The sequence below is a fragment of the Hemicordylus capensis genome, chromosome 3 (assembly GCF_027244095.1).
Source record: "Hemicordylus capensis ecotype Gifberg chromosome 3, rHemCap1.1.pri, whole genome shotgun sequence".
Classification (NCBI taxonomy): Eukaryota; Metazoa; Chordata; class Lepidosauria; order Squamata; family Cordylidae; genus Hemicordylus; species Hemicordylus capensis.
The window spans coordinates 155,046,183-155,073,500 of NC_069659.1; the positions used below are offsets into that span (position 1 = coordinate 155,046,183).

The window sequence follows — 27,318 nt, forward strand, 5'->3', positions numbered from 1 at the left end:
CCCCTAGTATTACTGGGGGAGGAGACCCTCTCTTTCCTGTGATTTGCTACTAAGAATATTTCTCCTTATCTCTGCAGGGATGAAGATGAAGAGGGGGCACTGACAGGTAAGTGGATGATGAGAGTGCCTGCTTCTCCTCAGGGCTCCCCAGCCCCCCAGGGAAAGCCTCCTTGGAGAACTGTTTCTCTTAGACAATGGAGAGAGATGGGCAGACATCCATCCGATGGATGGATAGCAGGAGGGCAGGTTCAGCCACCTCTATCCTTTGCTGTTGATGCAGCCGGAAGTGTTAGAGGAGACTGGGGGGGGGGGGGCTCTGTGAATCACATCTAGCTATCCTCCATTCGAAGAGGAGATGGGGAAAGGGCTGTGGCAGCAGGCAGGTAGGTTTGGTCATTCTCCTTTAGAGGTTGTGCACTTTTGAAAAAGTCCTGCAAGAACCCTTTGCCCACACCCAGCCCCAAGACATCCTCTGTCTCTCCCTGCCTTCAAGAAGAGGAAGCTAATTGTTTCCAAAGTATCTCATTTTTTTGACAATGACATGGGTCAAGATGGAATTGGAGGATCACCTGAAAACAAGGGCAACATTTCCTGGCCAATGTGCTCTGAGCTCAGACCAAAGAGACTATTTTTTTCTCCAACCACAGTTTTCTACCTCTAGCAGCCAGGCCTGCATTCCTGAGATCACAGCTATGCTTCCTGCTTATGGCATCCAGGCAGATTTTCAATACCTCCCACCCCACTAGGCCAAGAGGCTGTAACTGGGGGTTGGTTCGTGAACCAGAGATAGTCCATGTCAACCATCAGCTCCCATTCGGCTCAAAGGAGAAGCTTCTTTCCTCACACAGAAGGGAGAGCCCATAGCCCAGTAGTGGAACAATTGCTTTGCATGCACAAGGTTTCCTGTTGAGACTTCATCGTCTTCTGTTAAAGCATCTTAGCTAGCTAGGAAAAGGCCTCTGCCTAAGAGTGGCTGCCAGCCAGAGTAGGGCAAAGAGAGCCAAGAGTATGACTTGTTAGAAGGCAGCTGCACTTGTATGTACAGCAGGCAGAGCCTGGCCATGGCACTCCCTTCTGAAGTGTACTTGGTGAGGGCTGTCTTGCCAGTCAGTGCTATGAAATGTATTCCTCTTCATTCCTTGCTTGTTTCCTTGGGTGGCCCACCTCACCCACAATCCCAGGCTACTTCCCAGCTGGCTAACCTAGGCAGAAAAGGGAGGCCATTTCTATCAGGCCTACAAGTCACGATCATTTCCTGATTCCTGCTTTATTTCCTCTCTTTCAGGTCATCCCAGAAACCCAACCCATGTTGCACCATTTTCTGGGGGACTCCCCAATGTTTTGGGGGACACTCTGGGGAAAGAGCTCACTGAAGAAGCCTCCGTGCCAGAACCTCTTCCAGCACCTCGTATCACCAACAACATCCTGGTGGAAGAGCTCACTGAGAAACCCTCCGTGCCAGAACCTCTTCCAGCACCTCACATGACCAAAGACATCCTAGAAGAAGAGCTCACTGAGGAACCCTCCATGCCAGAAGTTCGGCTGCAGCGGTGGGAAAGGGAAGGTATGTTCACAGCATGCCCCTGAAATTGCTGCTGGGCTAAGAACAGCTCTTTTGCTCTGTTTATTTCATGTTGAAATGCTTGATTTGAGTCTGCATATAAGGTTTCAGAGGGGAGGCCTGTGAGTGGGTTGTCAGTGCTTGCTGAAGTGTTCCTTCGTTTTCTGTCTTTCATGTATCCAAGCTCCTGTGCCTGTAATCCAAGCAGCTTCTCAGAGTGAGCAGTGAGGGGGCAAGTGATGGTGGGTGTGGTAGGATGTCAGCCTTTGCAGCTGACCTCCTGCTTCTTCTTCTCTCTTGCAGATGTTCCTGCAGACCCTGCTGCACTTCTCCAGCCCTCTGGGTCTGAGTCATCATTGTCCTCTGCCTCCCTGAAGGTTGCCTCCATCCCACCCTCTACCTCCACCTCTTCCCTCCTCCTGCATCCCTCTCCACCTCCTCCTCCTTCCCCACCTCCTCTGGAGCCGGACCTCAGCAACGTAAAAGAAACTCTGCAGAGTTTGGTAGAGATCCAGGTCCTTTGTAAGTCTCACAGAGGCAGCACTCCATAACCTCTACCTTTTCCATCCTCATTGTGATTTTACAATCTAAAAAACGTATAGTCTAAAAACAGAGGCAGGGATACAATAGAGGAAGGAGAGGGAAGCTGAGGTGGGGGCAAGTGGGGGAAAGATGTGTATGTATTTCAGTCGCAGCTCCTTAGGACCAGGGAGACCCAGGTTTGAATTCTCATCCAGCCATGAAACTCTCTGGGTGATTTTGGGCCAGTCACTTGTCCCACAGCCTAACTTACCTCTTAGGGTTATTGTGAGGAAAAAATAACCATGCATAAACCTCCCTGAGCTGCTTGAGGAAGAGCAGAATATGAATGCTAAAAGGAAAACAAATATCAGCCCCTTTGAGTTTAAGCTGAGATGAAACAGGAAACCAAGGAGGATGATATACAATTGTGCATATTGCAAATCCTCCTTATAGTGTCATCAATGTACATGGGCAAAAGTTCCCTGCCACCAGCAGCATACAGTCTAAAGTTTGGCTTTGGAGAGAGAAGTGAGGAAGAGGAGGAATGGGAGAGGAAAGCATAAGGGGCATTCAGTTCAAGCCGATGGAGCTGCCTCTACTGAGGCATTAAGCCAAAGGCTGCGGAGTGGAGGTGGGTTTTCAGGTACCATTGGAAGGATAGGAGAGAGATGAAGGGCCACATCTGAGTGGCTTTTCCAGACCCAAGGGTCAGCGAGAGAGAAGAGAAAGAGTTGTTTTAGAGAGCAGGAGACCTTCAGGTGGCTCCTGAAGACAGAGAAGCTGGAAGAGCAAAAAATCAACCTGACGGGGTGCAAATTCACCGGGGGGTACATAGCCATGGAGGATTTTCAAGACAGAGAGGAGGAGTCTGTGCTGGGCATGGAAGGGGACTAGAAGTCCATGCAGGGACTGACATGGTGGACAGGACCCTTCACCCTGTTTGTTTTCTCTCCTTCAAGGCCAAAGAGACCTCCGCAGCTGCCAGGAATGTGTACAAAGCTTCAAGGCACTGAGGGGACAACTGAGGCGGCTAAGGAGCAGACTGGCCAGGGTGGAAGCCACTATGGGGATCGTGGTTCCTCCAAGGGAGCTGGATGTTGCTGAGGAAGAAGGGGAAGGCAAATTAAAAGAGACAACTGTGCTACTATTTACATAAGTAGCAATAAAATGCTATGTATATATATTTAAAATATTAAATATTTGTTTTAATAGGATGTAGAGATAGAACAGCAATAAAACTTGCATATTTATTGTTTAGAGAAATAAAATGTTTTATTTTAAAGAAAATACATTTGTCTTGCTTTGAATATTCTTTGGGTAGAGTTGGGTAAAAAGGTCTTTGGGTCAAACTCAGCTACAGAAAAGATTCTCTTGGCCAGTCCACTCAGGGCCAAGAGATGTTTGAGAGGTTCAAGATGTAGCTCAAGATAGACAGTTCCTTGCCAGGAGGCTCATACAGAGCTTGTCTGCCCCAACATGTATGGCTAGGAGGCTGGATTTTGGCCCTGAAGAGAGATCTGCCCTGTGTGGAAGAGGATGGAATGGTGATGCGGAAGAGGAAGCTTGATTTAGGGCAGGGCTGCACAACTCCAGCCCTCCAGCTGCTGTTTGGCTAGAGTCCCCATCAACCCTGACTATAGGCTACTGCGACTACTGGGGACTATGGGAGCTGTAATCAAACAGCTGGAAGGCCCAAGTTCGAGGCCAAATGTTATTCTCCAGCCCTCTTATTTTCCACCAAGAGCCAAAGCAGCAGCTGGAAGCTTAGATCCAGGCAGAGTCAAACTGATTGACTGATTTGGCCCTGGGGGAACAGCTAGGAGGTGGCACCTCCATTTCCTTTGCAGGAAGAAAAGCCGTGGGGGTGGCTCTCTGTAGAGCATGACAGGAAAGAACCAAAAAAGGCAGCCTCCATAGGACCTTCCAGGTTCTTTCCAGCATGACAGGAAAGAACCAAAAAAGGCAGCCTCCATAGGACCTCACAGGACCTTCCAGCCTTGCTTGTACTCTGGCAGAAGAACCCAAGGAGACCACCTTTATATCATGAGAGCTCTGTATCAGACCTCCACCCAGGGCATTCCATCCCTGCTGATACTTCAGGGAAAGAGAATGAAGAGGCCCACTACATAGCAGGCCTCCTCCCAAATGCAGGATCAGCAATGAGATTAGACCTTTAGCCTCCAGGCTGTTTTTCTGCCGGAGAAGAGAGAAGAAGGAAAGCCTGAAAGAGAGCACTTGTCACTGCAGATGTTAGATCTGATATGACAATGAAATAAGACAACAATGCAGGGACCACTGCATTAGCTACACAACTCAGAGGTCGAATGCCTGTCCTTGACCATCTCTAAGAGCCCTTAAAGATGGTCAAGTGTAAGGACAAGAATGCGTTTGCTCTTGAGGCTGATTGTGCATGCACTGAGAAGAATCATTAGAATCAACAGAAGATGCCTTCTTAATGGGATACATTGGGCTGAGTGTTTGCACCTAGAACAACACATCACCATGGGAGTGCTGTGCCCATGAATGCAGTAATGCAAAGAGGTGTGTTTCAGACAAATGGTGCGCCTGATTCAGACAGCTCTAGGCAACAAGCTTGATACTCTGGCAATGATTCAGGAATATCATCCAATCTTCAAGGCCAGTTTCCTTTTAAAAGTGAAGAGAGAGTTTCTGTAATCCTGACACCATTATTACGTTTTATTAACATTATGCTAACTGGATGGTCATACATTGATTTTCTTAAAAGGATTCAATTTCCTGGCCAGAGTGACCAATATTTAGTCTACTAATTGTTTTAACTTAAGAGAAATAAACAGCTCCAGGAGATATGACTGAATTTTGAAAGCACATTTAGCAAATAGTTTCTCTCTCTTTCTCTCTTTTCTTTTGATAGGGAATAGTTCATATCTGTATCAATATATGCCAGCCCAGGGCCAACTCCAAAAGTAAATGGGATATTTGGCCCAGGGGTCGGGGCGCCAACAGATCAGCAGCTGAAAGTCCCTTGCTGTTGCCTAGCAACTAATACACATCCCTTTGCCTTGGCTCAGCAAAATTGCCAAATCAGATCTCAACATGGATATCACAAGCCACTGCACACCTAACCATGACAGTGCCTGCAACGAGGCAAGAAAGGATGCATCTTGTCAAGAGAAAGGCACACCACCTGCATTCAAGGGTGGAACTTGGGGGGCAGCCAGGTAGGTGCCACTGAGGAGGGGGCGCCACACCAGTCCCTGCCACCCCCACCCCATTGCCCACCGGCCCGGCCCCAGGGCCCCTCAGCCACTTGCCATCCTGCTTGCCTTGCCCTTCAGCTCTGGCCTAGGATCCGAGCGGCCTGCAAACTGCAGAGAGCTCTTCTTCGCTCCCCGCCTCTCAGCTGATTGGCAGGTGGGTGGGGCTTCCAGAGAGGCCTCCGTGTAGCCTGAACTTGGCATTCCCCAGCAAGCCAGGAAGGAGGCAGGATGGAAGAGTTCTCTGCAGCAGACTCTCTGCCCAGACCATCCAACACAGCTTTTGCAAGGTAGACTGTGAATTCCTTTTTGTGGTTACTCCCCACCCCACCCCAGGTATATAGGGATCTGCTTGCCATAGGGCTTTGATTGGGGGGGGAGAGACTGAGAAGTCTCTGAATATTTAATTTAAAACAGATTGAAAAATTTCTGGCTTTTTACTATCTAAAAAGGCCTGTTGCTTGTTTCAGGGCAGAAAATTACAGTACAAAAACTTCTGGAACAAACAATATTATATTCATTCATTCATTTATTCATTCATGTATAAATGGACTTATGTTCAAGTTGTTTTGCAACCCAGAAGGTCTGAGTGAGAACTGTGAAGCATGTGTTGTGCTTTTATTTTATTTTATTTTATTTTTCTTGTGTGTGAACTGCTCTCCAATAACTCACAGGACTTCAGGGTACATCTGGCCAACATGTGAAGGCAGCACCTCCATTCCAGAGGAGATGTGTGTTAAAGGGCTTTAAAAGCCTCGTGTGAAAAACCTCCTGGAATCAAAATTTACTAAATTTGTTCAAGAATTCTGAGAAAACAAACATAGGCTCACCCTGCATGGTTGAAAGTCTCCTTTGCTAATCTGCAGCGAGGAGGCCATTTTAATAATTAGTGTTTCTAGTGTGTTCTAGGCATTAAAAGTAGCACAAACATATAGTACTCAATGTATATCACTATATACTGTGAAGTGTGCATGTGTGTATTCAGTGAAATGTATTTCCAGGCAGCATACTTATTTTGAAATATCAGACTTAAATCCTTGGGGGCCTGGGGTGTGTGGAGGCCCTGGACTTTGAGGGGCTGGGGGCCCATTTTAACATCTCATCTTGGCCCATTCCAACCTTGCTATGCCCCTGGCAGTCACTACACATGGGTTTCTGCACAACACCTGCACAGAAGAAACTTCCATGTTTCGTCTTTTACAGAGATGGCTCATGTTTTCAGGTTTTGATCAACAACAACCATGCCTAGATGGTACAGTGTTCCTTTTAACAGGGATTTCCAGATATTGTTGACTACAAGTCCCATCATTCCTGTTTGGACAAGGGCGCAATTTCAGTGCTTGCCCTAGGCGCTATTTTCCCTAGATACACCTCTGGTTGGGGGTAATTACTTATATAGCAGAGTATTTCAAGAGCTAAATCATTCCCATTAAAGCAGAAGTTAACAGGATCTCAGGGGCAACAGCTTGTAAATGATACGCATGGAGATTCATGTAAGGTTAAACTAATCTACTTTATTCAGAAGTACATGTTGATAGAAAAGACCTATATCTAACTGCCAGCCACATGTTGGTCACAGAGAGACCTAAAGAAGCATGGTGCTCAAAGAGAGTGCTAGAAGCATCCTGGGGAGGAGGAGAAGGAAGTCACTCCCAGGAAGTTCCTGTGTACATTCTATCCATAGAGGGGTCATAGAGGCAGAGATAAACAGGAAAGAGAAGGAGACCCTAACTATCAATCTCTACCCCCAATGCCCCTAGTGGTCCTTAGGGTAACTGGTGCAAAACGATGATGCCATCTGGAGCTGGATCTCCAACATTCATAGCACCAGCGTTGAAGAGTATGCAGCCATTCCCACAGAGAGGTTTTTTTGTGTGCTTCTTTCTCTCTAGGTTTTCATCCTGAACTGCATGTGGAAAAGAAACAGGAAATCCATATGTAATAGTACTTGCTAGTTCCTTTTTTTGTTTTTGAAAGGCAACCCCACAAAAGAGTGTAGTGTAGTGCAGCTATCCACTCGTGCCACTGTGGTCAGATCTGCCTTCTCCAGGAATTCTCCAGTTGATATACAGCTGGTGCATCAACCTAAGTTGGACAAAGGCCTCTAGAGGTTTCTGAACTTCCCTGTGTTAGGCTCAAAAATGATTGAGGTTTTGCAAGCATTTCTTCCAACTACTCATAAACATCCAAGGGCTTTCACAAGCCCCCCAAAATATCCTCAGCAAATACAAGTGTTTGCCCCATCCCTGCCATTTTTGGAACTATAGGACTTTAGCACTGCCTAATCAAATCAATTGGGATTTCATGCCTGGGGCATGAAATGAGATGAGATGAGGCATTCACCTCAAGTGTCATATTATTGGGGCACCAGTGTGGCGGGGGAGTGCCTTGCCAAGATGCTCTTGTTGCCCTTTGCCAAATGTGGACTGACTGACTACAAGCAGGCTGGAATCAGGTGTTAAGTGTTCAGCCCAGCTTGCACCTGAGTGGATACTCATGATCTAAGCAGTTTCCCTCCTGCTTGCTGATTGGCTTGGTGGGTGACGGCAGAAAGGTGCTGGAGACCTGCTGCTAGGATTTAAGCCACAGACACAACAGGTGCCATACAATATCTTTGGCATTTTAATTGTAGTTTGGTATAATCTACCTTGACCAGTGTAACAGAGAGACATATTTTAGGGGTGTGCATTTTGGAATTTTCTTCTTTCGATTTGTATCCAAATCAAAACACCCCCGTTTTGTTTTGTACACAAATTTTCTGAATCCGAATCAGCCTTGTTTTGTTTTGTAGCCAAATTTTCCTAATCCGAATCAATTTGGATTTTTAAAAAGCTCCCAGGGCAAAAAGATTGGATGGTGGTGGTAGTGTCCAATGGGTGGAAGCTACCACCCAAATTTCAAAGGAATTAGGCAAAGGGCTGATTTTTTTGTGATTTTTTAAAGTTTACACATCTTTAAGAATTTTCCCATAGGGAATAATGGGGATTCCAGCAAATGTATCGCTGCAAATCAAGGGGAAAGGGATGACCCAGAGTGGAGTGTGTTGGGTGGTAGTGCCCAATGGGGGCAAGGAAACTTCCAGAATTATCTCAAAAGAATTAGGAACATAGGAAACTGCCATATACTGAGTCAGACCATTGGTCTATCTATCTCAGTATTGTCTTCACAGACTGGCAGCGGCTTCTCCAAGGTTGCAGGCAGGAATCTCTCTCAGCCCTATCTTGGAGAAGCCAGGGAGGGAACTTGAAACCTTCTGATCTTCCCAGAGTGCCTTCATCCCCTGAGGGGAATATCTTGCAGTGCTCACACATCAAGTCTCCCATTCATATGCAACCAGGGAAGATCCTGCTTAGCTATGGAGACAAGTCATGCTCAGCCACAAGATCATTTCTCCTCTCCATTGGGCAAAGGGCTGATCTTTTGTGAATTGTTGAAGTTTATGTGTCTTTTAAGATTTCTCCCATAGGGAATAATGGAGGTTTCATCAACCCCATAATTCCACTTGGGGGGCACTGGAGTTTCCCAGAGCGAGGGGTTGTGTAGTGCACATAGGGTGCCAACCACCTCCATACCCACAAGCCCTTGGGGTACTGGGTTTTGTGTTTCTGAGGTGTTCATTGTAGATTCTCTGGTAGCATATGAGATTTTCAGTGAAAAACAAGAATCCACTCTCATATGCTACCAGAGAATCTACACTCAGAACACCACAGAAACAACAGAACCCAGCACCCCATGGGTTAGCAACCCTTCCCCTGGCCAATGTGGGGTCAGTAAAGAGTGGGAAGAAGCAAAAGAGCCAATGCGGAACGTCAGCAGGTCAGCCCATGATTTAGGTCACCGATCAGAAGGCTGGAAGGGTGGGAAATTCAAAGAGATGTCAAACACAAAATGGAGACTGACTCAGAGATCACTGCAAAATGGAGGTCCGAAACAACAAAATGTTTTGTAGCCGAAACAGGGACGTTTTGTTTTGTGTACAAAACTTTTGGATCTGGAAAATTGGTGTTTTGTTTTGTCTACAAAACACCCGAAACAGGCTGTTTTGGGTACAAAAAGTTTTGTATCCGAAACGTTTCTCACATCCCTACCCAAAGCCACTCAATTTCAATCCGAAGGTCCTTGTATTTAGTTATTTTCTTCAGTTGTTTTTCATCGATTCGTCTGTCCCCTGGGATTGCAATATCAGTTATCAGAACCCAATTCTTCTTGATGACTGTCAGATCAGGCATGTTGTGTGCTAAATGCCTATCAGTTTGTATTCGAAAACCCAAAATTCTGATTGCGATTTCTTGATTTCACAGGTTTTATTCTGGGCATCTCTTCCAAAGTTCCTGCATCAACCATACTGTCCAACTCATGGCGAATGCGAGCGACTATATTCTCAAAGTGCTGTGCAAATGCGTCACAGCATGCTACTGAAATGAAATCAGCATAGTTATAATTAATTATTGAACTATCATTATCAGTGTACATGTTTTTCTTTCAATTAAATGAAGCAGGCTGTAAGAGCTGTTGAAAAATACCAAATCAATTCCATTTTAAAAAATCATATAATGCAGATCGGTGCTATGTTCCTTACTGTTTCCTCAGTACTCTGCAGGTATAGTGGTGGGTTATGTTTTTCTAGAAGTGCCATTATTAGTATTTTTCAAAACAAAACCTAGTGTTTTATTTCAGAATTCTAACTGTACACATCATAGGTATCCTCTTTGTTTTGCAACAAGTTTCTATATTTCTTTCCTCTTCTATATTGCCACACTTGTCAGTTCAACACTTCCCTTCAGATTGATATTTTTAGAAAACTTTAAACCATGCTTAAATAAACATAACACCCCCTTTCCCCCTGATTGAAAATTCCATCAGTGTCCCAATTTTCTTATAACTTTGCTATGCAAACCACCTTGGGAAGTTCAAAAGCAATATAGAAGGAGGAGAAGGAAGAGGAGGAGGTCATCACCTATGATTCCAGGTTAAATAACCTTAAATGAAGCCTGCTGTTTGAAGTTTCAAGGCATCTAGAAATCCTCGTGGATCTGCTTCTGAGCATCCAGAAATCGCTATGGAACATGTTTTCCCCCAATGCATCCATATTGCATGTTCCAGCCCATACAGGGGAGTAACTAGCGTTGTCTGGGGGCATTCCAAGAATGCAAGCCATCTTTCCTCAGGGGCTTCCCAGGACTCGTAACTTGTCCCCCCGCCTTCTGCCACCACTGCCACCAACTCCTCCTCCCGCCTCTGGCTCTTATTTTGCCTTCACTGCTGCTGCCTTCACATTTGCTGCCACTGCCTCTTCCAGCTCCTGTGCCCTTGCTGCAGAAATCACAGTCCAGGTGCACTAGAGGGCTGTTTCTTTCCTCTCTGCTGGCACCTCAAGGGTCACTGTGACAGGGGCAGTCAAGAGTTGAAGGAGGAGAAGGTGGTGGTGAAGGCGAAATGAGGGCTGGGGGCAGGAGGAAGAGGAAGAGGCAGCAGCAGAGGAGGTAAAGGAAAAGGCTATGTGGTGGTAGCAGTGGTAGCATTTTGATGTTGTTTTTTGTCTGCTCTCATGTTGAGGGATTCTTCAAATGAAGCTCAACATGCTGGGTTTTTTATGTATTGGACACATCTATCGGACATCTAGTCCTTCAGATCGCAGGAGGTGTAGGCCCAATCCATTCAATCATTATCTGCTCAGAAATTCAGGGAATGGTTGTGCAGGTGGACTTCAGATGTGTAGGCCTTATGTAAATGTTCCATTCAACAGCCCATGCAGGGGAGAAGGGCCTGAAAGTGGCCCGAGAGTGATGCAGGGCCTGAAAGTGGGAAAGGCACTACTGGCTTTACAATGGGTGGATGTGATCCTGTTTCTATGGGTCTCAGTGGGGAGAGGAGAGGGGAGGCTCCCCTCTGATAAATTGAAATTTACTAAAATAAAGATGCATGGAAATTAGGGAGCTCTAGTACAAGCCCCCCATCAGCAGGAGACCTAGAAAGGGCCTTGATACCATTCCTAGTGAAAGAATCCTAGGAGGTACAAGCTGTCAAGCCAAGAATCTCTGTATTGTTCTGGAGTAGGGCCTAAGCCAGCAGCTCATCATTCATATGGATGTTGCCTGTTCTGCTAATGATACTGTTTTAGCTTTTGCCAATCCTACACAACCTGGACACCTCATAGATGCCTACAGGTTTGTATAAACGTTCTATTATTCAATTATTTATTTAACATATTTCTATGCCACTGTAACCAGCGGTCTCGAGGTGGTTAAGTATAACTTTCTACAATTTAGCTTAGTTTTTCCCTTATGGTAATGGGCTTGCTTGCAATAGCCCAGTCAAGACTTCCCTAGTGCCTGGTAAAATACATCCATTTGGCTTGGTAGAGGCCCTCCCTCCATCCCTTGGGCTCCTGAAGCAGAAAGGAAGATTAGCACGGAAGCCATCCATTTTATGTTCAGTTTAGAGGCCTGCCCAGGCAATAGGTACAGGCTGAGGTGAAAGGTGTTGTGTCCAAAAGCATGTCTGGGTACACGGAAAATGCATAGATGTGCCAAGTGATGCATGATACATACATGAAGGAAATATACAGTCTAAGATTCACCAACCAGCCACCACTGGCTCCTGCTGCTTCCCAAAAATTATTTCTGCAATTCCTATTGCCTCTACTATTTCCTCTAAAATAATGCAAATGAAACTGTTCTTATTTTGATTTTTTCCATTACTCCCTGACAGTTCATTTTCCTAGTGATATGCATTGCCTTTATGCTCATATGCCTCACGGAACAGGGTAAGCCAACTCTTCAAAAGTCAACAACTCTTTTTCTAGATGGATTGTTTTTGGTTAGTTCAATTGTATTTAAAAGCTGAGAGAGCGTGTACTTTTTCCCTATAGGCATGGCTCAGACAAAACTAGGAGTGACTAGGGTCTATTGGGGCTAGAGGATTCAGCTCAACTAAGAACTCATTGAAACTGTGGCACATTTGAATCAGGACATGTGAGGGGGGAAAGCTGAGAACAGAAAACAGGAGTCTACATTATCACATTCATTCTGTCAATGAAAAATAGAACCATAAGGGCAGGAATCAATTCACTTTGTTCTTTAATGTTTACAGTAATTTTCTAATTGTCACATTCTGGTGGATGCATGATTTGGCATTCAAATGAGCCCAGCAGTGATATCCATGGCCAGGAATTTTCTCCAAGCTTATAGAAAGCATAAATGTGGCTTATTTGATGGTCCATCTCAGCCATCGTGAAAGCAGTAAGCATGCAAATAAGAGCTCTCATTCATTGTATAATTTCAGCTCCATGATATTGTACTTGGTAACTACAATCCACTTTCTCTCTCTTCCTCGTTAAATCAAAGAGAGTATTAAATTAATCCCTTTGATCTGAGAAGTGTCTTCTCACTCTCTGCTAACATGTTAATGTAGGCAAGGCTTATTTTTCAGTCTGTGGAGCTTGAGATGACCTTTTCCACGACTGGTTTGAATTAAACATATTAACAGCAGCAGAAATGTTGCAGTCCCAAGACTAATGATAGAGTAATTTTCCAAGTGTAATCATACTGATCATCAAGCATATTCCTAAGAGCTCCACTAAAGTTCTATCCCATGTGATACGGAACTTTTAATCATGTCTGAGAAGCTGACGTGAAACCACAGCTGCTAATAAAAGGCTGCTCTTTTTCTGCTCATGGAAAATGAAATGGTTTGAAATGGTGGCACACAAGAGCTTAATGGCACAAGGTCTCTATCGAAGCCCCTCTTCAGCAAGTAGTAGTGTCACCTTGAGGAGGGGATGTATTAGGCCAGGATCCATTCAGTGTTGTACACTTGTAATCTCTTTTCAGATTGTTAGAAGTCTGTCTCCATTCAACCTAGTGGGCTGCTGGCAAATCCCCCAGCACTTCCTCCATAAGCTTCTTTTGCCTCTCTGCTCTTACAGTATTCCAGTTTTATAGCTCGGATACATTTGCCATTGAGAACACCAATTGTTGATGCCTAAGCGGAGCCATTTGCATGGATAAGGTAACTGCCATAGATATGCACCTTAGCACTTTTGTGTGTATGCTTGGATTTGACATTTTACAAACAAAATTTTATCTGAGGAGCAAAATTAGAAGTTATACAGGAATGCCTATAACAAGGCCTAGGTGTCTCCTCCTCCTCCTTCTTCTGCTTCTTCTACTTCTTCATCACTTCAGGCAATCACACAGGTTTGAATGAAGAAATCAGGGAGAGGGAATATTTTTTCATCTGGTCACTTTTATCCTCAAAATCCCCATCTAAACTGTTTCCCCTTTGCCACAGAGTTCCAGATGCATGTTTATGATTATAAATGCATTTTCTGAAGTCTAATTGAGAGCAGGGGGGAGGAGGGAGGGAGGGAGAGGGAGAGCGACCTTTGATGTTTTGTTGTCTGCATCTGTGTGTGGCTTCAAGTCAGGTCACCTTTGCAATGTTTCCCACTTCCTGTGTTTGTTTTTATGGCATTTGTGTAAACATCTTAATTTAAAGTGCAGTTTCGCATTTATTCTGAAATTTGACTTTATTGATTCAATTTGACTTTATTCTGCCATGCTGCTCTACTGCCATTTTCAAAGTGGTGTTCTCCTGTGAACTGCCTGATAGGTAATTTAAGGGCATATCAACTATAGACCTAAACTGATGTAAATGCCATTTCTTATTTTCAGGGTAGGTGGGAATAGGTAGGGATCTCTTACAGAGGATTAGTACTTCCCTAAACTATGCTTTTAAAGATTATTTGGGAAGAATCAAGACCAAGCCATGCAGGGTCCCACTGCGCATGTGCAGCGGCCTCCAAAATGGTCACCGTGCCAGGAAATAGGCACCAAAAGGGCTGAAGACCACCGGAACCGGGTGATTTTTGTATAAAGGAAGGCTGGGGAGAGGGGAACCTCTGCGGACACCCGCCCCCCACCAGTTTAGAGAAGCCCCTGGAGGGGGGTAAGTTTTTTTTACAAAAATTTAAAAATACCTTTCAACCAAACCAGTTTGATATTGTATCGGCTCACATTCAAGCCTGTTTGCACACCCATAAGGGACAGTTGCTCGCTCCCTGCTAAATATAAGAGAATCACCGTTTTAAAAGGTACTTCTTTGTTCATGTTGGGAATTCTCTCTGGTAAGAGATACCCTTCTATTACAGCAGAGTGCACTGAGGCACAACACAGCAGAGTCTGCCTAGGCATCCATGTATGCTGAGAGTAAAAGAAACTTGGAGCCTGTTCATAGTTTCAAATCAATATAAGGAGTCTTTATTCGTGACTCCATTCTAGATAGGAAAGTGGAGAGATAGGATCTCTAATCTATCTATCTAGCTGGATGTAGAGGGATGGATTCTGCATCTCTGCACACATGGTGCAGGGAGAGAGGAGCATGTGTGTTGCCAGGAAGAAGAAAGGGGAAAGAGGAAGAGGAAGTGGCAGGCAGGCAGGCAGGAAGTCCCTAAGGGTAGCAATCTACATTTCAAAATTCAAAGGGATAGTGTCAGACTAGAGCGGTAAAAAAGGGATGACCAATGTCTTGACCCCTCTAGCCCTCTGACTCACTAGTCTGTCCCTCTCTGTCACTGAGACATGAGACAGCACAGAGTCCTTCACTTCCAACAGTTCAGTTACCAGGGATCCAACTCAGCAGCCATTTGCCTCCAATGCAGTGATTTGCAGCAGATACCTCATGAAGATCTTATTGAGAATCTTTTAAAAGGAAAAAAAGTGGTAAAATTGAGAAAGCCCATTCCTTCTTTGTAATCCAGTCTTTAAATATATATTCTAAAACTCAAGCTCAATACTATGGAGCTTTCCTACTGACTTTTGTTAATGTTACATTGATATAGCATCCTTGGGTGATGGCACACTTGACCCTTGCAAATGTTGCTGATCTTTGCTGTACATGATCTCATTCCCAGGTTTTGTAACTTTAATTTTTACAGACTTTGGCTTATCATGAGAAACTATCTGAATATTTCTGGCATTTCCCTCCATTCTGTGACTCAGAGCAAGATAAACAAATCCATTGCTTGAATTGGTTCCTAGAGTTGACACCAGAAAATTCAGCATTATGAGATGACATGCCCAGGGCTGATAATAATTTTGTTAAATGTGGGGAACGAAAACTAAGGTGGCAGCCCAGTGCACAGTTATTTAGGACTACATTCCATTTAACTCAATAAAAAAACTAACTTTGGAACCGTCAAGAAGAAGAAAAAGCAAGCACAGGATTAAAAAATGCATAGGATTAAACTGTCAGGTGGCAATCTAAAGCATACTTAATAGAAAATAGGCCCCTTTGAACTCAGCCCAGTTATTGCTGGTCAAACTTGCTTAGGATAATAAATATTGCTGTTCACCTCAGTATCAGCATTTACTGATACAGTATATGTTAAACAGTAATTTCCAAATACATTGAGTGTATGATGGTCAGTTCTGACAATCTGACAAGAGATTTGAAGGTAATATAGCTAGGGAGATTGGGCCCTAGAGGATAAATGAAGCTATTTATTTATTTATTTATTTATTATATGATTTATATACCACCCTTCCAAAAATGGGTCAGGGCGGTTTACAGCTGATTTACCCTTTCGGTAGATGCAAAGTCTGAGATCACACTATGGAATATTTTGAATCTTACCTCTTAACTGAATGTATATGCAGGCAGACCTCAATATTTGCAGGGGTTCTGTTCCCAGCTGCAACCGCAGATACTGAAACCACAAATATTGAGGCATTAGGGGCTATGGGATCATGGGGGTTAGGTTCCCAGTCAGCTCGAAAATGCCTAAAAATTGCTGAAAATCAGCCAGATTTTTTTTTGTGTGGGGGGGACATGGTGGAGCTCCTTACCATGCTTTCCTGCTCCCCCGAGTCATGCTGTGCCCCAGAATGCCTCCAGATTGGACAAAAAATTGCTGCCCCCCCCTTAAACAGTCATTTTGAGGATTTGGGAAACAAAATGGCTGCTGGAAATGACCTCCACGGTTATTTCTGCCCCCCTCGGTCCGTGGATGCATGAGGTCAATGTGGTTTTTCTCTTTTCCCCCACATATGCTGAGGTCGGGTGTCTTTCCTCCAACTGAATCTGTGAATAAGGAGGTTTCCTTATACTTGCTTTGATTATTGTGCTTGTGTGGCCTAAAGCTATCAGATTCTAAAAGATGCAGTTCTTATCATATAATCACAAAGGCCTGTACCAGGTAAAGCAGAGTTTACATCAAAAAAACGGTCCAGATCTTTGCTTTGGTGACCACAGGGTAATATTTGAAACCTAGTCTGTCTTTTCTCTATAAATTATGCAATAAATCACCCTGCTCATCAGAATATTAATACTATAAGTTTATTATTTTGTTTAGTGGTTTTATAAAATTGGCAAAACTGTGGACAAATTATAGAGGAACTGCCTTCAATAGCTACCACTGCTGAAGGTTGGCTGCATTTGATAATCACAGGGTGCCTTATTGGGCATTGAGGCAGCCATAATTATATTAATTTCAGTGGAACTTGAACACTGAAATAATATATTCATTGGAATCCCAATGCTACCCATTCATTTTTGAATTTTTAATTATTTTTGTAAAAGAATCTTTGTGTCCCCCCCCTTTTTTTTTTTCCTTTTCACTGTCGGAGCTACAATGCAGTACTGTTGTCTGGCAGGTATTATTTTGAATACACATAGTTTTCTGGAGCACAGCATAGTCTCAGGGCAGTGTAGGTTAAAAAAAGGAGACTGCTACCATTTCATAGTGGCAGCCACTTTGGACCCATACTCCCATTTCCATATGGCTACCTGTGTTGGTTTTTCTGGCTCAGGCTTGATTTATTTGTTTTAATGGAATTTCTAGTTCCTGTAATCTTCACCACTGAACCAAACTTACTTCTGCTGAGATGAAGTTAGAGGTGTTTATTTTTGTGAACCGCCTAGACCCTTTGGAGTCAGGCGGTGTATACATTAAATAAACAAATAAAATTTAAAAATGAATAAAATAAATACATAAAACAACAAGAGATTCTGTCCCCTTCAGACATACTGTGGCTAACACAAGCTAATAGGGATGTGCAAGCTTTCTTGGTTTGAGCCGGGCTCAACATCAAACTGGCTCGACTTGACAGGTTCAGAGTTGAAGCAGACTGGGACTGGCTCAAACCAAACCAGTTTAGAACGCTACTGGTAAAGGGGCAGGGGGGCTTCCCTAAGGGTAAAGTGGGTGGGAAGGGAGTACGTACAAGCCCCACTGGTGAGGGTGGCGGTGATACCCCCCCCTTGCTGGCGGCTCAGTTTGGGGCTTCTTTGGCCTGGTTCGGGCCTCCATGCATGTACGGAGGCCATTTGAGTGACTTCCGCACATGCACAGAGTCCGTTTGCATGACCACATGGTCATGCAAATGGCCTCTGCACATGCACAGAGGTCACCCAAATGGCCTCCATGTGTGCCCAGAAGTCCAAACCGGTCCGGAGAAGGCCCAAAGTGGGCCACCACGAGCCCTGGATACTGTGGGGGAGGCCAGTCAGGTGGAGGTATTAAGAATGGTTGGTTATAGGTCACTTTTTGTGTTGAATGATACTTAATATTCCATACTTGTTAGTCTTCATTATCTTGGCATTATTGCTTCCTGCTTGTATCCTCATTATCCTTTTGTTCAATATCCTGGCATCCTTTTAGTGCTCATTTTACTTACTTTCTTAAGTGCGCTGAGCAAGGGTGGAGTGGAAGTAAGATGAGAAGAATTGACAGCACTTTTAGTCCTCCAAGTTCTGCCATTTTCTTCTCAGTTCCTGATGTTGGTCACTTTTTATTATTATTATTATTTCATCATGTCCCTGTGAAAATGACACTCATCTTACTGGACTATATTTAGGAATTTTATGAACCCTGACATTCTGCCTCATACCTAGTGTTGTAGATACAATAATATGCTCATGCACAATTCCCCTTTCCATTTTATCCCTCCCTGCCCCTCCAAAAATTTATTCCAGCAGTTCTTTTATATGAGAAATCAATACAAAATATTCTGTATCTGAGTTGCTTTGCAAGCTAAAATTACATTATATAGGTTTCTATATCAGGGAAACAGGAAAGAGCAATAAAGAGAAGCTTAGGACACAGGCTATATCATTCGTGTTGCAATATTACTGGGAAGGAGCACTTGTAGCAGTCATATTCAAAATGGTTTAATAAATGAGATTATGTTCTCTGATAGATACAATCCATTTCAGTATTCAGAATGGCATGAAGTATTTTCAAATGACATTAAAAAACCCAGCTTTCTACATGATTGTTTGGGAGCAATCTATATTTGAACATAACCACATTCTTAAAAAATAATAATAATAATACAGCAAGTGCCAACCAAAACACCTGTCAGGAATAGCAAAGGGACCTTACTAAAGTCTGCAGATTCTTCTGCTTTTCTCTTATTGATTCTTCCAACTTTTATAGACTGTTAATACTCATGCTGGAGACTGAAACAAGTGCAGAGGTGAAGCATTCAGGGATTTTTTAATTTTATTTTTGGTCTATCAAAAATATTCATGTTCTCACTTTTTTCCTTTTTTAAAAAAAACTCCTCACACTGTTAGTCTGTGTCTGACAGATCTGGAGTCAAAGCACACCTGGACCCGGGATTGACCTTGGATGATCTTATGTCAGCTGCTTGCTTTTGGCTTTGATCCTTGATCAGAACAATGGGAATAGTAGTGACCCTTCTCACAAGCAGATGATAAAAGTGAATAATATAAGGGAAACTTGTTAACTGTTACAGTCTATAAGAGGTAAGGCTGTAAATATGTCCTAGCCATTTTTGAAATCGTTCTGTCCTCATTCATTGACAATGAAAATTTGAATTGTTCCATTCACTCTAACTCATTTCCTGGCAAATGGTGTGATAGTTTCTAGGAGGGTACTGGCTAAACAAGTCAGAGAGATATGTATGCATCCAGGACAATCCGAAAAATAACCATGGTGATGGGCAGACACAGTAACAGGCATGGATGTAGATGGCAGCAAGGTCAGGAGCCATGTCCAAAAGCTCTAACACATCAAAACTATTCTCACAACCAGAAAAAATAGAGCTTGAGGACTGAACGCGAGGTTAGCACTCCTGTGTGAAACCTCGGCAAGCCCTCAAACCGAGCTCTGTCAAAACAGGGTCACCCCGTTGCCAGCCTTCCCTCTAAAACCAGGTTTAACAAACAGAGGAGGTTGCCTAACCAATCTAGGGTTGTCAACATGTCATTGTCGGAATGAGGGACACAAGGCTGGGGGCGGGGCTGGCTGGGAGGGGGCTTGGGGTGTGGCCTGGGAGAGCAGGTGGGGCTGGGAGGTGTAAACGATGGTAATCAAGAGCCAGAGTAACAGTGACATATATCTGGACCATCCCGCACATGCCCACCCTTCTCCACCCACTCGCCTGCCCTCCACTACACAACTGGTGTGGTAACATGAATGGTCTCTGTGCATGTGCAGAGGCCCAAAATGGGTTGCAGAATTACTGGCCTGTTATTTGGGAGGCTGGGAGAGGTGGCAGTGGCAGATTAACAGGGAAGCCACTTGCCTATGGTGACAGCAAGGGGGGGGGCAAGGGGAGAGTTCCCCCTTTAATCTTGTACACAAAACCAACGCGTGGTGGGATGTTGGGGGGTGGTAGAGGCCACAGCTGCGGGGAGGGTGAGGGGGTGAGGGCCCCCTCAACCTTTACCTTCCCAAACCACACTGCCATGCGGTGGGATGAGACGATGGAGGCGGTTGCGGCAAGAGTGAGCTCCTCCCATCTCCCCATCCCACCACACAGCAGTGTGGTTTGGGAAGATAAAAGGGGGAACTTTTCCCTCATCCTCCCTCCCCACAGCCACCACTGGTGACTTCTTTTAAAAATTAAGTTGTACCTTTTGCCTGCCTGCCCCACCTCATTATTTACTATGGAGAAGCCCTTTGCTGGTAAGCGCAATCCTTGCCAAGTATATGCTTAACAGGTATGCCCCCTCGAGCCCCTTAGGCCAGCTTGTGAACAGGGGTTTCAAGCTAGGCTTGGCCTGACTTGAACCCAGACCTGCTTCCCTATGCATTCAAGCACAAGCTTTCAAGCTTAGCCAGCTCCTACTCAAGCCTGCTGCAGCAAGAGGTGGAGGTGGTGGCAGCAGTGGCAAGGAAGGCAGGTGCACACTCACCATTGCCTGCCCTCCCTCCCGTCCACTGTGTTTGGAGAGCAACCAGACAGGGGTAGTGGGGGACACATGTTATCGCCCTTGTCACCAGTTTAGTGCCCTCGGTGGCCATTTGCCTGGCTTTGATGAGTGGCCCAGCCCTGCATGCTTACTGAGTGAGCAGACGGGGAGATGAGGGGAGTTTGCCTTGTGCATGGGCTACTCCTGGGGGTAACCAGGAACTTCATTCACCTGCTATTGACTCTTATCCCACAGAGAGGCAGCAGATGTGGGGGTGTGATTGGGAACTAGGGGGCATCTGCCTTGTCCCTCCTGGTTCTTGGGTGTATATGTGTTTGGGTGCGTGTGTTTTCATGTTGGCTCTTACTTTGGGGCTGGCTGGCAGCTGCAACTGCTCTCTAGTCTTCTCTCCTTCCATCCCTGCCTTGTGAGCAGGAGTTTTTGGGCATCAGGCAAAGTTCAGTGCCTTTGGCAGTGCTGGGGTTGCCAGGAAGGCGTTAACTGCAGGCTTAAGGGAGTTTAAGCTCCTTACCAGTCAGGGAGAGGCAAAACAGGACTACAGCTTGGAGCCCTCTGAGTGGCCTCCTTGGGTCACGTGATCACCCCTGGCCATTCCGGGGGTGGCTGCCATCAGGGGCAGGACTGGAAGACCAACATTGCAAGCTGTGACTGCCTGGAAATGGTGATCATCAGTCTCTCACACTCCCTGCCAAGGCTTTACCACATGCTCGTGTGTTTGCTGTGAGATTAGAAATAGGGTTACAGCTGGGTCCAAGGGGTTAGTTACCCTGTTTCCTGCTCGTGTGAATAGACTCACCTATTGTTTGTTAAATTTCTATGTTGCCTTTTCACAAAGGCCACAAGGCAGCTTACAAGACAAAAATTGCAACATTCAAAAAGTACAATAAAAACAGTGTCTGACATCCAGGCTAGCACTATGCTAGTGGAGTAGTGCCTGACATCCACACAAATGCTATAGCATTTCATGAACAAGGGAGAGGCATGTTTTAATTATCCAAACTGATTTCTAATGATCCAAAGCACCAAACTGGCTCAGGTGCCAGTGTTCAAACCAGTTTATCAGGGCAGGGAGTGGTTCGCTTAAATACCTGCTTAGGTATGGAGCTCCTTGCCTGATCATTATTTATTAATTTATTAATTAATTTATTATTATTTATTTGATTACTATACCGCCCTCCCAGAAATGTCTCAGGGTGGTTTACATAGAGAAATAATCAATAAATAAGATGGATCCCTGTCCTCAAAGGGCTCACAATCTAAAACAAACATAAGACAGACACCAGCAACAGTCACTGGAGGTACTGTGTTTGGGGTGGTAAATAAAGAGAATCATCACGTTAAAAGGTGCCTCTTTGCCAAGTTAGCAGGGGCCATCCCCACTATGCCGCTGTTCTTCTGGCAGCTGCTCTCCTAAATACTGTGTGCAGCTGTGGCGCTGCTCCCTGCAGCCTCCACGTGGTATTGGCATGCACATGGCTGGCACACATGTGCACTGGCCATTTGCGTGGTCATCAACACCATGCTGATCATGCAAATGGCCAGTGAGAATGTGCTGGCCTTGTATGTGCCAACACCATGTGGAGGCTGCAGGGAATAGCACCACAGCCACGTGCAGTATTTTGGAGAGCGAGCACCACCTCCAGAACAGTGGCAGGGTAGGGACGTGCAGGTAAGGAGCTCCTTACCTGCTTTTAAAAGGAATCGCTCTCCATCTCACCAATGGTTGCCCTGAGCCATTTGTGAACATCCCTACTTCAGAGGGAGGGGGGAATCACTGAAAATCACCCTCACACACTCATGATGGTACAATGTTAGCCTGGATGTCAGCCAGTAAAACTATACAGGTGAAACTCGGAAAATTAGAATATCGTGCAAAAGTCCATTAATTTCAGTAATGCAAATTAAAAGGTGAAACTGATATATGAGACAGACGCATTACATGCAAAGCAAGATAAGTCAAGCCTTAATTTGTTATAATTGTGATGATCATGGCGTACAGCTCATGAAACCCCCAAATCCACAATCTCAGAAAATTAGAATATTACATGGAACCAAAAAGACAAGGATTGAAGAATAGAACAATATCGGACCTCTGAAAAGTATACAGTGTACTGTGCTTGATTGGCCAGCAAACTCGCCTGACCTGACCCCATAGAGAATCCATGGGGCATTGCCAAGAGAAGGATGAGAGACATGAGACCAAACAATGCAGAATTGCTGAAGGCCGCTACCGCTAATGAAGCATCCTGGTCTTCCATAATACCTCATCAGTGCCACAGGCTGATAGCATCCATGCCACGCCGCATTGAGGCAGTAATTGCTGCAAAAGGGGCCCAAACCAAGTGCTGAATACATATGCATGCTTATACTTTTCAGAGGTCCGATATTGTTCTATTCTTCAATCCTTGTCTTCTTGGTTCCATGTAATATTCTAATTTTCTGAGATTGTAGATTTGGGGTTTTCATGAGCTGTACGCCATGATCATCACAATTATAACAAATTAAGGCTTGACTTATCTCGCTTTGCATGTAATGCGTCTGTCTCATATATCAGTTTCACCTTTTAATTTGCATTACTGAAATTAATGGACTTTTGCACAATATTCTAATTTTCCGAGTTTCACCTGTAGAAGCAGAGACTAAAGAGTATCACATATATTGAACTGCTTCAGTAGGAGGGCAGTAAAGACCTCCATGGGAAGAGAGTTTCAGAACTCAGTACTCTACTGAAAAAGCCCAGTCCTGCATGCCAAATAAACAAGCCTTTATATGAGCACTTGTCTCATATAAATGGATGCCATAAAACCAGATCTAAATGATCTGGATTAAGAGTTCAGCGGATCCAAGAATCTAGGCTGAATTTTAACGCCTGCTAACTAAACAAAGAAGCCCCTTAGTGGTGACTCTTATACTGAGCAGAGGGATAAAAATGCCCCTACTCAGCCCAACATAATGGCCACATTTGCATGTAACATGAAACCAGAGTTGAAGGGGCCTCCGGTTGAAATTTGTATATGTCCAAATGTGTGCTACCGCAGTTTGGACCAAACATGTACCCACCATTTCCCTCCCTAGACTCCAATTTGTACCTTTGGTTTGTAGTAAGTTTTGCTGCCTTTAACTCTGGTTTTGTGTATACAGTGTTATGTCCACACCACAGTTCCACTTTTCGGCAACTGGAGTTGAGTTAGAAAGCTTCTTTCTCTCTCTGGCTGTCATTGGCAGTGCGGGCCGTCTTTCATGAAAGAAGGAAGCCTACACAGCCAGTTCTGTTGGGAATTCTCTCTGGTAGAAAAAACCCTTATTCATTATAGCAGAGTGCACACAGGCACAACACAGTGGTATTTAGTTAGGCATGTGTGTATGCTGAGAGTAAAGTAACTTGGAGCCAGTTCATAGTTTCAAATAAATATAAATGGTATTTATTAGAGAACTCCATTCTAGATAGGAAAGTGGAGAGATAGGCTCTCTAATCTATCTATCTAGCTGGATGCAAATAGATTCTGCATCTCTGCACACATGGTGCAGGGGAGAGGAGCTTGCATGTTGCAAGGTAGAAGGAAGGGAAGAAGGAAGAGGAAGTGTCTGGAAGGAAGGAACTCCCTAAGATTAGAAGTCTACATATCAAAGGGATAGTGTCAGAGCAGTAGAGAAGGGATGACCAATGTCTTGACCCTCTAGCCCTCTGACTCACTAGTCTGTCCTCCTATGTTATTGAGACAAGAGGCAACGTACAGTCCTTCACTTCCAACAAGTTCCCCTTACCTTCTGCAGACTCACTGACTGCAAGCTCCTTGCTCTCTGTTTCATCTGAATTCAGACAGGAGACTGGGGTGGGGGAGTGGAACTGTGGGACCACGTCATGTTTGCATGTGGCTAGTGAGTAGCTGTTGCTAGTGGTGTGTGTATGTGTGTGTGTTTAGATTGTGCACCCTGTTAGAGCAGGGAACTACTTTCTTATAGCTTTTGCTCTGTAAACTGCATTTAAAAATAAAACTGCATTTTATTTTTGTTGAAAAGCATTATATAGGGTTTTTTTTTAAAATGATGAGCAGCACAATAGACACTTAAACTCAAAAATTAAGTTTAGCTAGAGATGTGCCCATAGCAACATGTCTTTTTATGTCTTCGCTTGAAAGCTATCCATTCTTCTTATGTGGAACAGTGGGCTGAAGTCACACTAGATTTGGTGAACCAGGAGAGAGACACTTATAATAAATTCTTAAAATAAATTTAATTGGATTTGGCAATCATTCTACGGTTGTATACAGTTGAAATATCTGACAAGTTTGGGTATAATTATCCACATGTGGGTCAACTCTCTATTTTATAATTTTGTATTTTATTTTGTTAAATCCTCTAAAAATTGAGGGAAATTATGATGCTGAGGAAGGAGTTGTATTTGGGAGTGCATTGTTCTTCCTTTCTATCCATGTCATGTGTATGTGTGTGTGTACTTCTCTATACATTTGAAATAACATCATCTTTCCATTTGACACTACAGATCTGATATCTCACATGATTATGTTTACAAAGCTAGACACTCTTCATAATTAAAATTTAAAACAATTCTTGCTTCTATACTTACAGTATACACACACACACACACACACATATACTACACACACACACACAATGGAAATGAATTTGAGAGATAAGGGAATAAATTGGAAATGTACATTCTCTGGAAGCTTGACTAGATATGATGGATCATTTTCATAAACTTGGTAGCATTAATACTGAATAGAGTGCCATCACTCCCACCACATGGGGAATCTCCACAAATTTCTAAAGATCATGTTCTAAATTTCTAAAGATCATGGCTTGGATATAACATTCTCTATGCGATGGCAGTAAGTTGCTCTGGATGTAACCAGGTGGTGTGGATGGTAGTAGACATTTTTGGTTGCATTTCATAACTCAGAGGTAGGCAAGCTTGGCTCTCCAGCTGTTGTTGAACTACAGCTCCCATCACCCCCAACCACAATAAACTTTCTTTGGGGATGATGGGAGGTGTAGTTCAACAACAGCTGGAGAGGTAAGGTAGCCTATGCTTTCCATAACTTGAGCATTGTCTGGGCTTTAATTGCCCACTGATTCTTTCAGAGAACCTCACCTTTTTTGTGAGCTGTTCTTATGTACTGCTATCACCCTCAGGTAGCTTGGCCATCTGTATCTTTACTTCCTGGTAAGTGCTGAGGAAGACTGTAGTAGTGGATATGTGAAAGAGTGTGTGGTAAAATTGTATGCATGGGCTTTACAACTGCTCATATCACCAGCCAAAATCTCTTTAAAACTATTTTGGCATGTTTTATTCCTTGGAAATTTACTGCAATTACATGTATTTTTAACATGTTTTTCCTGCCGACAAACAAGTCACACACACAAAATACTAATGCCAAAAGAAAAAAAAGACAGGGTTTTCATAGTCTTGACATGATAATAAATCCACAAGAGTTGTGCAAGAATCACTTGTGGCCGTATTTGATGTTCTGTAGAATTCCTTTGGGAAGAGCTGTGATGCATTTCTATATATCATTAAATCGACCCAGGGCACAAAATGCCATACACATCACATTTCAAAGCAAACATTTCCCTCAGTACTTGCTGGACCACTTGTTTATATGTGTCTTGTCTTTTTTTGAAAAATAAAAATAAAAAATAAACCAGATGGGTATCACCTGATATGCAGTATAATAATACTTCTGACTGTAAATCCACAGATGCTCCTGTTCAATGAATTCAAGTTCAAAAACAATTACCTAAATAAGGCCATTTCACACACTTATTTTTATTTCCTATTAGCAGGTTCATCTAAATCCTTAATCCAGTACTTTATTTGTTTATTGGACGTGGTATACTAAGGAGGCCAGATGATTATGTTTTTACCTGCTTTTCGATTGTAGCTCAAAGCTATGTTTCAGTAATGATGTACTTTTAAACTCTCTTAAGAACAGTGTAAAATTATCTGAAAACTTTAAATGTGCCATTTATGTCTTCTTTAAATTACCCATAACCTATTACCCATGTTGCCTGAGGCTATGATGGTATAAAAAAAGCTAGGCTAAGTTTTTTATTCTTTTATCAGTGAGCTTTTTTTCAGATTGCCATGGTGATGCTGAACCCTTGAATAAAATTCTCAATTTCATTCTGAGATATGTATATATAGTTCACCTGATGAACATAATGCATCAATGATATTAATAAAGGTAGGCCATTTGCTAAGAAAAATGTACTGAATTCAAAAAATAATAATTGAGATGCACACATTTTCCTTTAGTCTTCAGAATATTAAAGAAGGACACTAGCCATGTCTTACATCGTTAGTAAGATGCTAAACTGATGCTATTGCCTTTAGACAGAGGGCCGCTGTTCATACAGCATGCCAATGAAGGACTGGGACATGATTTGCATTTGCTGCAGGACATTGCAGATTTAATATTATTTATATAGTGAAATGCCTACATTTAGTGGCTGACATGTTAAGTATCCCTATGTTGGCATCAGAGATCTGTCAAGGCTGCTGCACAAACTGAAAGGCAATCCCAACGGTGTGAATGACTTAAAACTGTTTCTGGGCAGTTGGACATTGTTTCCAATGGAAGGAGTGCTCTGCAAGTGCCTAGAAGTGGTTTTAAGTCATTCTGCTGCTGTCTGTCATGCTACAGCATCAGTGGCTGCCTTTCAAACTGAGCAACAGCTCTGATGAGTCCTTAACAGCAACATAGGGCTGCCCATCATGTCAGCCACCATTTAAATAGCACAATTCCTAAATATTCAAATATAAATTATCTCCATTATCTCCATATCTTTTGG

At 43.7% G+C, this 27,318-nt stretch overlaps 1 long non-coding RNA gene across 1 annotated transcript; it reads left to right on the top strand.

Moving 5' to 3' along the window:
* Positions 1 to 5,508: 5,508 nt before the first annotated feature.
* On the top strand, positions 5,509 to 9,778 carry LOC128348888 (uncharacterized). The gene is made up of 2 exons (XR_008318404.1): positions 5,509 to 5,609; positions 9,621 to 9,778. It is a non-coding gene; the product is annotated as an uncharacterized LOC128348888 (long non-coding RNA).
* The last annotated feature ends 17,540 nt before the right edge of the window (positions 9,779 to 27,318 follow it).